The sequence below is a fragment of the Cibotium barometz genome, chromosome 15, assembly GCF_041138505.1.
Source record: "Cibotium barometz isolate CiBa-2024 chromosome 15, ASM4113850v1, whole genome shotgun sequence".
In the NCBI taxonomy this organism is placed as follows: domain Eukaryota; kingdom Viridiplantae; phylum Streptophyta; class Polypodiopsida; order Cyatheales; family Cibotiaceae; genus Cibotium; species Cibotium barometz.
Genome location: NC_141060.1, coordinates 27,757,607 through 27,773,018, shown reverse-complemented (window position 1 = coordinate 27,773,018; position 15,412 = coordinate 27,757,607).

Genomic DNA, 15,412 nt, shown 5'->3' with positions numbered 1-15,412 from the left:
CGAGAATGAAGACCACTTCATGGTGACACATACAACTCGTTTGTATAACTAGACTCTTGTAGGGCAATCTAAATAGAGTAAAGGTAATTGTTATCCACTTTTTACCAAATCTTGCATAAGGTATTTTTATGGTTGCTAAGCACAACCTGTGTGTGTACATTGCAGGTGTAAAGAAATCCACTCCTTTGCCATCTATTCCCTTGTGTAGACTTGTGCCTAACCCCTCTATACAAAGAGTGTAGTTTAGGTACAAGACGCTGGCAAAGAATTCTACACAATTGGCTATGTTGCCAATCGATAATACAGGTTCATTTTCTCTATCTCCTCATCCCATAATCCTGTAGAGAAGTAACACAAGATGATATTAGTGCATGTGATGACATATGGCGAATGAAAAACAAGGAGTTCGAGAATGTGATCAAAGACATGGAGTGGGCATTTATGTGACCAACAACATGTTTAATGTGTGGGGTGGCAATCATCGTGTTGTGGTATGGATGGAGGAGATTAGTAAATGTGAGTCATCTTAAATTGTTAACTTTTTGAACGCAGTGTTAAATTTTTTAAAATAGTTTTGGGACTAATTAAATTCACACTGACTGTAGCATTCAAGAATGTTGTATCAAGACATCCATGTGTTGTATCAAGACATCCGTGTGGTGTTGGCGCTATCCTTATTGAATTCAATGAGGATAGCGAGCGAGAGGTCCTCACAATCATAGCACACTTAAATAGGTAAGGGAACATACACATTACGAAAATATATGTCTTGACATGGGAAGGTCCAAGTGTAGTATGTTTTATCTTTCATCCATAACTCATAATTTTTTTTACCATAGGATAAATGAAGTGGGATATGTTTCTTTATCTCTTATGGACAAAGTGTGCCTCATCAGGGTGCTTGGACAAGCAAATAAATAAATAATTATGAAGCACACAAGAGCGATGATGAATGAGATATGGATGGAGAAGCATGCGTTGATGTAGAAAAAAAAGAGTCACCGATCCTGGTAGTACAACTGCTCTGCGAGCTTTCATAACTTTCCCAAATAGCACACATAAAATTTTAATCTTCTAACTCTTGCAATATATGATTAACATTTACATGTTGTCAAACTAATGTTATAACATGTGAAAAATAGAATGAGTACCTCACAGCCACCCGAGATATTAACCCCCTATTAGATAGCTTGCCTTCAAATAAGTTCGAAGAGAAATGGAGAACTACATATTATAAAGATGAAAGAAAGTGGAGGCATGCTACTAGGCGGATGGCGGTGATTACAAACCCTGCACAAGGAGAAGGTTTCTTTGAGTAAGAAAGCCTACACTCTTCCCTCTTTGTCTATTTGGTAGGCAACATCATTTTATAGTTTTAATGTTGCGGTTTAATTTTGGTGTTGTGTTACTAGTGCAAGAGTTAATGAGAATGAGAAATCAGATTATTTGAAAGGGAATAGGCTGTACAATTTATCATCCAGCTCGTTGCCAAATGACCAGATAGCAATGATTTTAGATATTTTGATTAATGGCGATTCACTGAGGCTAAAGGACTTACAAATCCCTAAAAGTAAGTAATAATTACTTTCCTTTTTTTCTTGATATATACAAAGCACTGCATTTTGTATGAATAACAATTTCAATGGCAACGTAACAAATGTAAGTTTATTTAGGGATTGGCTGAGAAGAGAAGTCATATGCCATGAGATTGGAGCGCAAGGTGTGGCCGTCCTTGTATAAGTACAAAATAATTTTCCCATAATATTTCAAGAGGACCTCATCGATCTCAAGTGACTGTATTTTGGAAAGCTATTTGAGAAAATGGTGGGATCCCTGAAAAAACAAGGCATGGTAGCTTCAAACCCTACTGTCATCAAAGCTACTAAGCGTGTTGTGTTTAGGTGCATAACATTCTAGAAAGAGTACTTACTACTTTATTGTGCTCTTATATTTGTAAACTTCTGAATGAAAACAATTATATGTAGATGGATTCATAAGTGTAATGCTAAGAAATATATTGCAGTTGTGCCTGGCCAATATAAAAGGTTGGTGCAATCCATGACATGAGAGCACTATGTATACACAGAAGCAACTTCGGGACCTTTGGGATGCAGGGATATACAAGAGGTGCCTATTATTGTTTGACTTTCCAAATGGAATATTTTCCAAGAGAGAGAAGGAGATGTGTACTCGAGCCTATAAATTAAAGCAATCAACGATGATATGTTCTATACAATTATAAATTAAAGCAATCAACGATGATATGTTCTATACAATTATATATTTCAGTTCTTTTTTAATATTGTTTCTTATATCTTTTCGGATCATGATTTGTGAAGACTAGAAGTCTACGTGACCAATCACACATGTTCAAGACAAGGGCAAAGGTCTTATGAAAGATGAAGGGGGGGATGATGAAGATGAAGAGGATGACGATGATGAAGGGAAAAAAGTACCAAAGAAGGATGCAACGAAGGAAAAGAAAAAAGCAAAGGCACGAGGGGAAGAAGATGACGCTGATGTCTCTACATTAGAGTATGATGAAAATGATTCTGAGGATAGCACACGCAAGATTGAGGCAACCCCAAAAGTTGATGAAGCGGGTCATGCAATAACACAGGCATGGCACTCTTTTACTCGTGATTATTGTTAAATAGTTCGGATACTAACATACATGATTTAGTTATACGTCGAGAGATGCTTAGCAAGAGGTGAGGGGTTTAATTATTACAAAGTTGGAATAGTAGCGTAGATGAATAATTTATGGATCTAGATAAGCTTGGCAAGAGGTGAAATGCACCATTGCGACATAATAATCCACCTAACCTTGGTGTTTAGACCCGAATCCAATTGATGGTTTTACTCATCAATTGGATGGTTTTACTCATCAGTTAATGAAAATGTAATGTATATGGTTTTACTCATCAGTTAATTTGCCATGGATGGTTTTACTCATCAGTTAATGAAAATGTAATGTATATGAGTAGTGCATGCACTTACAAAATGTATGTTTTGTAGGAGTGTCTCGTTGTACACCCTTGGACAGTAGTCCTCGGTGTTCCGAAGCGAACATCAAAGTGCTAGTTTCTCTACTGTTATAGAAGCCTCGACGTTGACAGGTGTAGTAATCAATTGTGAACACATGTGTAAGGATTTTAAATGTGCATTTTTTATATCCTATAATGACAATTAATCTATAGCTCTTCTCAACATAGTGTAGCAAGCCATGATTCTCCAAAGATGAGGGCATTTGTTGGAAATCCTTTGAAGATAGGCCATGCAATTCAGAACTAGGAGTGTCCAGAGAAGCTAGTACTTCTTTTTGATACGTTGCAGATGGTGAAAGAGGAAAACCGGACCTTTAATATTAAAGGTGTCAATACAAGCACAATGTGTGATTGTATTGTAGTGAGGTTCCCCAAAAGAGGTTCCATACCCTAATGACATTGTCCCGCCATGGAATCTCTGTACATGTGTAATGAAATGAGTTTTCCATCATTAAGACCTTAAGTGTTGTTGTGTATACATTGGGTGAAAATTCTCACGTTTTATGTCTACGCCACATAGATGGAGAGGAACCTTTATTTCTTCATATTTGTGAGACCATCCTAGATGACAATGGCTCTATTATTGTCATTGGTACTGTGTATCAAAAAGTGACAGCCATTATAACGTAGGCCGAGCAATCTGGCTTCTCCTTAGACACCCTGGTGAATGTGTGGTGTACAATGCAGATTGGAAAGGTGTTTGGATAAGAGGTAAGAGACACTAACCATAGAGGTTGCCATTGAACATCCCTTTTTGTTACAATAACTCATCTCATACTCTTGTGTAGACATATACCCTCGTCGCTCTGCTACCTTCAAACGTATAGTTGGAATAAACCATGCACAACCTTTCTCGCCTGATTGTATCATTGATCCTTGCACCGTGATGCACTAGGTAAGATGCCCAGATAGGATAACATGGTGTGGTATGGTATAAACATATAAGTGCTCCAAATTAAGGGTGTTACATTTTTTGTGAAATTAAGAGAAGTGTTTTTTTTTGCAGGTGGATGTCACATGGATATGACTTTTGGGATAACTTGTTGAAGCATCATACAAAAGAAGGGCAAGTGATAGTAGAGATTTATGCAAGATATGGAGATTATGCTATGGTAGCATGAAGATTAGGCATGAACATTGTTTTTTGTATTGATCCCGAAGAGGATGTTGTAGAGGGTGTCTTGATGAGAAGAGTTCATTGTAGTGCAATGAACATATGAATATTCAAGTGATTGGGTTTACCAATTGTTTATGATTATGTCATGATCTTATTTTTCATATGAAAAATGAGAGAAAGAGGCCAAAAGCAATGCATGTTGGGGTTTTGCAATAAGATATCATTGAGTGAGCAAAGAGAAGGATAGAGAGAGAGAGAGAGAGAGAGAGAGAGAGAGAGTGAGCAAAGAGGACATAAAGAGAGAGAGAGAGAAGGCTATAGAGAGTGAGCGAAGAGATGGATAGAGAGAGAGGGAGGATAAAGAGAGTGAGCAAAGGGAAGGATAGAGAGAGAGGGGGGAGGAGAGAGTGAGAAAAAAGAAGGATAGAGAGAGAGAGAGAGAGAGAGAGAGAGAGAGAGAGAGAGAGAGGAGGATATAGAGAGTGAGCAAAGAGAAGGACATAAAGAGAGAGAGGAGGCTATAGAGAGTGAGCGAAAATATTGATAGAGAGATAGAGAAGAGAGAGCAAAGAGAAGGATAGAGAGAGAGGGGGGGGGAGGATAGAGAGAGTGAGAAAAAAGAAGGATAGAGAGAGAGAGAGAGAGAGAGAGAGAGAGAGAGAGAGAGAGGAGGATATAGAGAATGAGCGAAGAGATGGATAGAGAGAGAGAGAGAGAGAGAGAGAGAGAGAGAGAGAGAGGAGAGGAGGATAAAAGGAAAGAGAAGGATAGAGAAAGAGGGATGGTAGATAGAGAGAGCGAGCAAAGAGAAATATATATATATATATAGAGAGAGAGAGAGAGGGGGGGGAGTGAGACAAGGGAGAGAGATAAAATCAACAGAAAGATGTGAGATGGTTGGAGAGAGGAGAGGAGAGGAAGGAAAGATGGTAATAGATAGAGAGAGAAATAGAGGAGCAAGGTTGGTGGTGGAGGGGACTGGACTAAGCTGGGCTGGAAGGTGGTGGGTGGAGATGGTGGTGGGAATAGTTAGAGAGAGAGTGTTCAAGTAGAGAGAGAGGGTAGCCAAGAAAAGCTCCCTCCACCAAGCTCCCTCAGTGACCATCCCCTTTGGGTAAGTATCTTCAACCTTACCATGGAAGGAAAGGCAGGTTAGTGTTTCTGATCACTAAAACTAGAAGACAAGGTTGACTTCGACTCCCTCAAGACTACTTTCATAACTAGTTACTCTTGCAACCAGGGACCCTGGATGGAACCAGTCAATCAACTTTACCATGTCAAACAACAAGAGAAAGAATAAATCAGAGGCTATATTAATAAAGTCAAAAGACTTTATTAATAAAGGGAGATACCTTCACTCACGATGCTTGGACAATGAAAAAATCTTTGATAAATAGTTAACTCTAGGAGATTCTTGGAAGGAATCCTTGATTTAACCTTGCATAATGCCTTATACTTGAAAAAGTATAAAAACTTTGAGCCATGCTATAGAAGTGCCATAGACTTTAATAACTTCTTCAACTAGAACACTACTAGCTAGCAGTGTTTTGATGGCACTTAACACATAAACTACTACACTGAGGTACTATAACACTTGTTAGCACTAACTAGCACCAACTACTATACAATGAGGTACAAGTGGTACTTGGTAGCGCTAGCTACCAACATCATGTGAAGTGAAAGGCATCAGAGTACTACTATAATAACTAGCAATCCATTTGATACTATGAGGTACTAGAACACTTCTTAGCACTAACTACTATACGATGAGGTACTAGTGGTACTTGTTAGCACTAGCTACCACCATCATGTGAAGTGAAAGGCATCAGAGTACTACTATAATAACTAGCAGTCCATTTGATACTGATAATAGCACTTGTAAAGAGCACTACCCAATGATCTATAGGCACTAGGACACTGCTATGATGATAAGCAGTCAAGGTAATTGATACTGATAATAGCACTTGTAAGGAGCACTAGCTAGTGATCTATAGGCACTAGGACACTACTATGATAATTAGCAGTCAAGGTAATTTTTCTACAAGCACTTATTAGCACTAAATAGCACTACCTTTTTGAACTTAAAGACATTGAAACATTGCTATAATAAGTAGCAAACTAGTTTCTACTAATAGTAGCACTTATTATAGCAGTAACTAGCAGTACTACCTACTTAATTACAGAAATAGTAGGCTTATTTCGAACTAAAAAATGGGCATCCTAAAGGAATGCCATGTCATCAAGGCCTATAAAAATGGGGGGTCATGTGGGTGAACCTTCCCTACCTTATATCAAAACCCCCTCATGTGATATATCATTGGAAAGCTCTTGATAAGTAGATTCTAAATATATAATCTCCAACAAATTTGGAGTTGATATGCTCAAGATATGCCTTTTCCTCCAAAAAGTAAATTTAAAATCTCCAAAATGGATCCCCCTAAGCTCATTGGTTGAGAAAGAATCTTATTAGAATATTAGAAAACCTTAGGAGACCCATTTTAGAGTCCAAAATAAGCCTAATGGCTCTAGAATACGGCTATGATAAACTACCAATCCAAATGCTAGTTTTAGTGGTATAGTAGTACCAATGCAAATGCTAGTTTTAGTGGTAGTAGTAGGTAGGACTACCACTCTAAATGCTAGCTTTAGTAGTAGAAGGTAGGACTACCGATCTAAATGCTAGTTTTAGTAGTAGAAGGTACGACTACCGATCTAAATGCTAGTTTTAGTGGGAGCAATTAGGAGTAACTAGCACTACCATATGAATTGTAAGACAATAAAATACTGCCACCACACTTTCATACTACAAAACAAAATTCTTCAAGGATAAGGATATTGTTAATCCACTAACTAGGGTAGTTATAGGTCATTCACATAGAGCTAGATGGGGCTAGAGCTGCTAGAGCACAAACTCAGGAGGAACTAACCCAATCAACACTCCAGAAAGCTAAGACAGTGGCATGTAACCGACAACAGCTCATGGTGGACAAGGTCCACAACCAAATGTCCGAGACCACAAAAGAATTTCAGAGAGGGCCATCATCAATGCAAAGGACGCGACCATTGCTAAGCTCGAACAACACTTATTAGCGCTTAAGGCCACATGGCAACCAACCGAGAAAAAGGTGGATTGCTTGATGGATGCAACCACCTACCTTTCAAACCTTGCCATCCCTCCCCAGCCACCTTTGGCCTCCTCGAGCTATGTACATCAAAGAGCACAAGCACGTTCAAAAGTGACTCCTCGAGGATAGCGGAGCTGAGGTATCATGTAGTTCTTGGGGTTCGAAGAGTTGGTTGGGGTCAAGTGCGGAGGATGCCTACTCAGGGTGGTAATGCTTTGGTTACTATATGGTTTGGGGAGCTCTTCCCATCCTGTGGTGGGCGTAGGAGAGACTTATGGTGAGGATCATGGCGGCCCCAAACTTGCTAGTAGAGCTGGGTTTGCACAAATGTTATGGAGCTCATGGTGAAAGTGATTGGCCTGGTTTACTACTGCCTAACCTTGCTTGAGGCACATGAGGAGGGATAGGTTACATCAGTTGTACCTGTCTGTGTCTTCCCATTTATCTCTATCCTTATTGACCAAGCCCCTGGTAATGTCATGGACCATGCCCTATATGCCACTCAATTTTAGGTAAGATTCTATAACTTGGGTACAAGGCCTCATCATGGACCATCGAGACGACCGTGAGGGCCCAAGTCGAGTCGGCATCTATGGCATCACGCATAGTACCAATGCTAAGGTAGGTATTATAAGAGGAGCGATAGCGAAAACAAGTAATAAGGTCAGGGCTCCAAGTGGGAAGAGTAGCCACCTAGTCTGTGTGGAGGTGCTCAATAACCTCTGGTGTCCTAGCGATTTGGTAGCACTCCTAGGCGTTGAAATTTGAGCATAATGATTAGCTATGGTGGACCAAACACTAGAATCAACATCATTAACAAAGTGATTAGCAAATGATCAAGACATAATTAGTGAAATAGATTAATGTAGGCATGGATACTCAAAAACCAGCAAATTCTTATTAGGGCTATGCCTCAATTTATAGAGTTTACATCAAGCATCTAATCCCATTGATTTCTCCATGATTCACTCCCAGAATATCTCCACCTCTTGCTTGATTCTCTCCACCTCTTCTCTTTTCCCTGAATATCTCCCAGAATAACTCCACACTCCTAAATTCTCTCATGCTACCCTTTATTCTCTCCCAGTAGATTCTTCTCACCTTTTCACAGGTTCTTTCACATTTACATCTTCTTTTTTACAGCCTCTATCCAAGAGCTTGTTCCCACACACACCCTATTCACTTGTATTTTCAACACCTCCCCTCAAGTGAATAATCCTAGCACACCTGGACCCTGTATCAAGTTTCCCTCTTACTTGATAGCCCGCGACCAGTGCCTCAAGTCCCTAAACTCCATAGTCCTTGACACTCTCTCTCTCTCTATGTGTCCAAGGCTACTATAAGTGCCCGCGACCTTGACTAAAGTGCTCACACATACATCTACCACGTGGCCTACATCATCGGTGGCTCAGAGGTGGTTTTACTTTATTGGGGCAGGTTACATTGGGTTGTGGGGTCTCTCTCTCTCTCTCTCTCTCAGAAAAGATGATCCGACTCCACTTCCCTTGGAGCCTCCATGAAGTTTGCCGATGTCGTTCCTTCTTCACTGGGTTTGCTGTAGCAGTCTCTCGCCATGTGTCGTCCTGGCTTTCCACATTTATGGCAAGCGAAGGTCCTCCCTCCTACTCTGCCTCTTCCTCGTCCTCGTCCTCGAGAGAATCCTCCTCGGGTGAAGTTTGCTTTTTCCTCTCCTGTTGTTGAGTCGAGCCCTTTCTTCTCTTTGCCTCTGCTCTCTTGCTCTAGTAGATCTGCTTCTATCTCGTGTATCTTCAATTCAGGTACATTCTTTAGTGTTGCTACAATGTTTTCATAATCTCCTTTGTCCACACTCTTCAGAAGTACAGCTAATGCTTCATCATCTTCTACCTTTTTGCCAATAACTGCCAGCTGTTGCTTAATGCTTTTATATTTGTTCAAGTGTGTGATTAAAGGTTCACTTTCCTTCATGTCCAATTTGTAGAATTGCATTAACAGATTTATCTTTGAATTTTTTGCTTGTGTACCAAATAATTTATTGAGTTCATCCCATGCATCTTTTGCCCACTGTATCCCTGTGATATGATAAATGATTTCATCATTTAAACTGAGTGCAATAAGTCCCAATGCTTTTTCATTCCTGCTCTTCCACTCATTTTCTCCTCTCTCTGGGCATTCATCTCTCCCTTCAACTAATCCCCATAGATTTTTCCTCATCAGTAAATACATGGTTTTTGTCTGCCATGTATAAAACTGTTCCCCATTAAATTTGGCTATTTCCTGTGCTGAACTCATGGTGATGTGAAGGGGGTCTTACCTCTTGATCCAATTTCAAGATTCAAGGGCAGTGTCTACCCTTTTACAACTCAATCTGGTGTTTAATAGATGATTACAATAATTTTATCAGCATAAAATCACCAGAAATTACACTAAATTAAGGGTAACCAATTTGTACGGGATAGTTGGAGTATCAAACCAACTCCGATTTGTAATCTGAAGCTTTAGGGATCTGTATCAGATACCTAATGGTTAATTTGAACCCTCAATTGCACCAAAATACAGTGATTAGCATTGATTAATCATTGATTAGCAAATTAATGCTCTATTTTGTGTGCAAAAAATAGAGTATGCGAGGAGTCCAGATCTGGTGCCTTCCACTTCAAATGAGCTCAAATGCTTTCAAAGGCATCAATAGCAATGAGTCTAGTAGAGGATTAAGCCAAGAAACACAAGATTTGACCAAATATTGAAAGCTTAATCTCTGTTTTACCAAAGTCACCTGCTGCTCTGTAGATTTGATTAAGAGCTTGGATCTCAATGTAGACTTGATGAAACTCAATTCTGTCTTCACCAGCTTATAGAGCATGCTTGATTACACCTTGGGCTAAGAGGAATTAGAAGGATTTGACTTGATGAAGGAGAAATCTCCAATCTGCTTCAGAAAAACGGTGCCCAGTAATTAGCGAAAATCGACAGCTCTTCGTGGCGGTTTGTGCATCTGATTGCATAGGCTGGAGCCCCTTTGGGTTAGCTACCTTGGGCTAGAATGGTTTGGCAAATGATTAAGTATGCAAGGTGCTAGAGCTCCTCCACCAGCTGGGGGTGAAGAGGGGAAGTGAAGACTAACTAAAAATTTGATTTTTTTGCTAATTATCTACTAATCATAATTAATTAACTAATGGGCTCATAAACCTAATTGATTCTAGGCATGGCTCTGATACCATGTTGAAATTTGAGCATAATGATTAGCTATGGTGGATCAAACACTAGAATCAACATCATTAACAAAGTGAATAGCAAATGATTAAGATGTAATTAGTGAATAATTAGCAAATAGATTAATGTAGGCATGGATACTCAAAAACCAGCAAATTCTCATTAGGGCTATGCCTCAATTTATAGAGTTTACATCAAGCATCTAATCCCATTGATTTCTCCATGATTCACTCCCAGAATATCTCCACCTCTTGCCTGATTCTCTCCACCCACCTCTTCTCTTTTCCCTGAATATCTCCCAAAATAACTCCACACTCCTAAATTCTCTCATGCTACCCTTTATTCTCTCCCAGTAGATTCTTCTCACCTTTTCACAGGTTCTTTCACATTTACATCTTCTCTTTTACAATCTCTATCCAAGAGCTTGTTCCCACACACACCCTATTCACTTGTATTTTCAACACTAGGCGCGATAAGTGAGCTTGTGCTCAACCTTCCTCTGTCGTCCGATTAGATGCGGCTGTCGATCATGTGGCCATCGATTTCACAGAGGAGCTTCACTCCTAGTGGGGAGAGAAGTTGCTGGTGGCTACTTGGTAATCCAAGAGCTTGGTGACTTTGGGGGTGGCCTTCCTCTTCTTGGTGGGTGTAAGGAACAGTGTCAAAAGGAACAGTCACCATCAGGATGGTGGAGGGTGCACAAGGCTAAAAGGTAGGGAGAATGTTAGAAAAACTAGCAAGAGTCTGGCTAGCTAGAGAGAGAATATTGGAAAACAACACGAGTGGGTACATACATTCTCAGACCATTCTTGGGAACATGTATATGCAAAACATTGTACGTACATTCAAAACTTCAAACGTGCATGCTGAGATGTGAACATGTGTGCACAGATGGAAATGTCCATGTGGCGTAGAAAGTGGAAACAAGCATGCAACATATGGAAATATGCATGCGTGAAAAGTGGGAACATGTGTGTGTATCTTGCACATGGTGTTTTTTAACATGTGTAGACAGTGGAAATGTGCATGCATAGATGGAAATATGCATGCACAGAAAGTGGGAACATGCATACAACAGGTGCAAGCCTTTAAGGCATGGCATGAGAAAGACAAGAAAGTGATGTATTGGCTTTCTATTAGCATGTGGGATGCTATGATCAATCATATACAACGATGCCTAAGGATGCATGGGATACCTTGGTTAAGTTGTGTGCAACACAAAACCAAGGCAAGAAAGAAGATAGATTCGGATCTTCATCTAGAGGATGAGGGCAAGACATTTTGCAAACAGAATTCATGGTCAACATAACAACATGAATCTAATGCACAAACAAGTGAAACAGACCACTCTAGAGGAGGCAAGGGGGGGAGCCAAAGAGGCCAAGGTGGATGACAAAGAAATCAAAATAGAAATAGCATGGAGTGCTATAATTGTAGCAAACCAAGTTATATAGCAAAGGACTACTATAAAAAGCATAGTGACATCGAAAGTGGAAAGTTACAATAAGGAAATTATGCATCTTCAAAAGCAAGCAAGCCAAAGATAGAATTGAACAACTTTTTACGATGCAGCCTACGTTTAGTTCTACCACTGCAGATGCATGAAATCTTGAAAATGTAATGATCAATCATGGTAAGTGGTTTAAAGATACGTGGAAAAAGGAAAAAACCAAGGTATATGAAAATATGTGATGATATTGTGCATCCTATTGTGAAAATATAGAATGGAAAAATGAAGTACGTGGGTGATGTACTTCTAGTTTCAAACATTATAAAGAATTTTGTTGGAAAAATAGTTGAGCAGGGTTTATAAGTGAGGTTTAATCTTCAAATGTAGCAGAAAATAAAAAAACCAAGGTATATAGAAATAGGTTATGATATTGCACGTCCTCTTACATATCTTGGTAAAGTGTCATTCTCTATACAAGATGGCAAAATGAAGTACATACTATAGCTAATATACTTCATGTTCCAAATATTACAAAGAATATGGTTTTTGTTGGATAAATGGTTGAGCAAGGTCTACAAGTGAGATTTAATCCTCATAGATGTTATGTAAAAGATTTCAATAACCAATGCCACGAGTGGTTGCATAAGATAACAGAATTATCAGAATGTTTACATTGGATTTAAACATGCATGAAGTGAAGGCTGCAATGTTTGCATATGGTACACGTGTGATTGCAGACAACATTAACATTTGGCATACACACCTTAGTCATGTCAATATTTTATGGCTGAAAAATATATAGACCAAAGTATTATTACAGGTTTAAGAAAATTCAAAGTGGATGGAATGCATAAAGTAATTAAAGCATGTCAATTGGGAAAACACTCTAAGCATACATTTTCACATGATAAGAATGTGAGTCAAAGACCATTGGATGTGGCGCATTCTTGTGTTTGGGGAGACCAACAAACATGACATCAATCAAAGGATGTAACTATTATGTATCTTTCATTAATGATCACACTAGAAAGGTGTAGGTATGCTTTATTAAAGAGAAAAGTGAATTGTTTATGCACTTTCAGAGCTTCAAGGCTATAGTTGAGAAAGACAGCATGTACATAAAATGCCGAAGATCAGATGATGGTGAGAATATTTCTTTAATGAATTCAATGATTATCTAAAAGAACATGGAATAAAAAATAAATTTACATGCAAGTACACCATGCATCAAAATGGGGTTGGAAAAGGGAAGAACATGCATATTGCAGACGTTGCCTGTGAGTTGATGAATGAGAAAGAAATTCCTCACTATTTTTGGGATGAAGCAATAGCAATTGAAGTTTATATTATGAAGAGAACCCCCACTACAACATGATGGTTGAATGTAAATTACATGCAAAAAACCATACTTAGCACACTTGAAAGTGTTTGGGTGTATTATATATATGCATGTACTCAATGAGGTGAGAAGTAAACTATATCCCAAGGTTAAAAAATGTATCTTTATTAGATATTTCCTTGAGAAAAAAGCTAATAGCCTGATGAGATGAGTAGCTTGTACACACTAGTGAAGGATTCCATAGATGCTCATATAAACAACAATGTGGCTGCAACGAATGGAGAGAAGAAATCACATGTGCTTATTGGACTAAGACAATCCTCTAGCAATGGGTCTATTGTTAAATCTTGGTCAAGAAGGTTGAGACAGAATGCTAGGAATTTCAACACATCATTTGATGGTACTATAAGTGTTGAAAATTCAAAAACTCACATGTATCACAAAAGGAAAAAGAGTAGGTGGATCAACCTTTCATAATGCTTGATGTTTCAACAAGCCATTCCTTTGTTAATGGGAATAGTGGCTTAGAATAGACCCTTAATGAGGAGTTTGGGATCTCGGATGTTGTTACACATGGTGTACAAACAGAAAAAATAGTATTGAGAACACCTGACAGTGTTACAAGTGTATGTAGGTCCACGAGAGGATCAAACAAGTTGAGATATGTTGGGTATACAACCCATCATTATGCATATATGGTCAAAAAAATACAAGAGATAGAGCCCACATGTTTCGAGAAAGCACTTGGACATGAGCATTGGGAAGACGCTATGGATGAGGAGATAGGTGCATTGGATATAAATGATACATAGGATTTAGTGCCCTTGCCTAAGGAGAAGAAGGAAATTGGATACAAGTAAGTCCACAAAGTAAAGTAAAATTCACATGGATCTGTGAGTAGATACAAAGCAAGTGGTTAGCCAAGGGATATGCACATACCTATGGGATTAACTATGAGAAGATTTTTAGTTTGGTTGCTAGGATGGCAACCGTGAGACTAAGCATTGCTATGGCTGCAACTAAGCAATGGTCTTTATATCAAATGGATGTAAAGAATGTATTTTTGCATGTTGACTTACAAGAGGAGGTCTACATGATGCACCCACCAGTAAATAAGGACCATGTGCACTCAAATTTTCAAGTTATGTAAATCCTTGTATGGCTTGAAGAAAGCACCTACAGCATGATGAGACAAGATAGAACAGTATCTTATCACTATTGGGTTTCAGATATCTACAAGTGAATTTTCACTTTATGTGAAAAAGATTGACAAGGGAATTGTGCTAGTAGTTATCTATGTTAATGACTTGATTGTCATAAAGGATAGTGATGTTAACATTAATGAGGTGAAGATGCTCCTCAAGAAGAAGTTTGAAATAAAAGATTTGGGTGAGCTACGATACTTTCTAGGTATAGAGTTGATTAGATCATGTGATGGGATTTGGTTTTTGCAAAGATAGTATGATTTGGACATTATATAATAACATGTTGTAAGTCAATCTCAGGGCCATTGGAGTAAAACACAAAATTGGCTACAAATACATGTGATTACTATGTATAGCTACATTATAGGGAGTTTGATTTACATGACTATCACTAGGCAAAATTGAGCTATAATGGGTTGGTGAGTCAGTTTATGAAAGCCTCAAGGAAGCCACACTTGCTAGGAGGATACTCAGGTATATAAAGTCCACACTACACTATAAACTTTTCTACAAGGCTTGAGTATAAGTATGGGTACATGGATATACATATGTAGATTGAGCTCAGATATGAGATCTACTAATGACTTTATGTTTTCTCTTTGAAGTGATGCTATCAGTTGGAATAGCAAGAAGAAACCAATAATTGCTTTGTCAAGTATAGAGGTTGAGCATAGAAGTACTGCTATGCAGCATGTGAGGTAGCTTCGTTGTAGAAGCTACTTGTAGATATGCGTGAGTCCAGGTATAGGACTATTGTTATTTATTGTGATAACATGAGTACCATAGTTGACTAGTAACCCAATGTATCATGCTAAGATGAAGCACATTAAGATGCATTATCATTTTATGAGGGAGAACGTTCTAAGAAGGTAATGTGGATTTGGTATATGTGAGCACAAAAGATCAAGCAAATGACATCTTCACAACAAGGGCATTG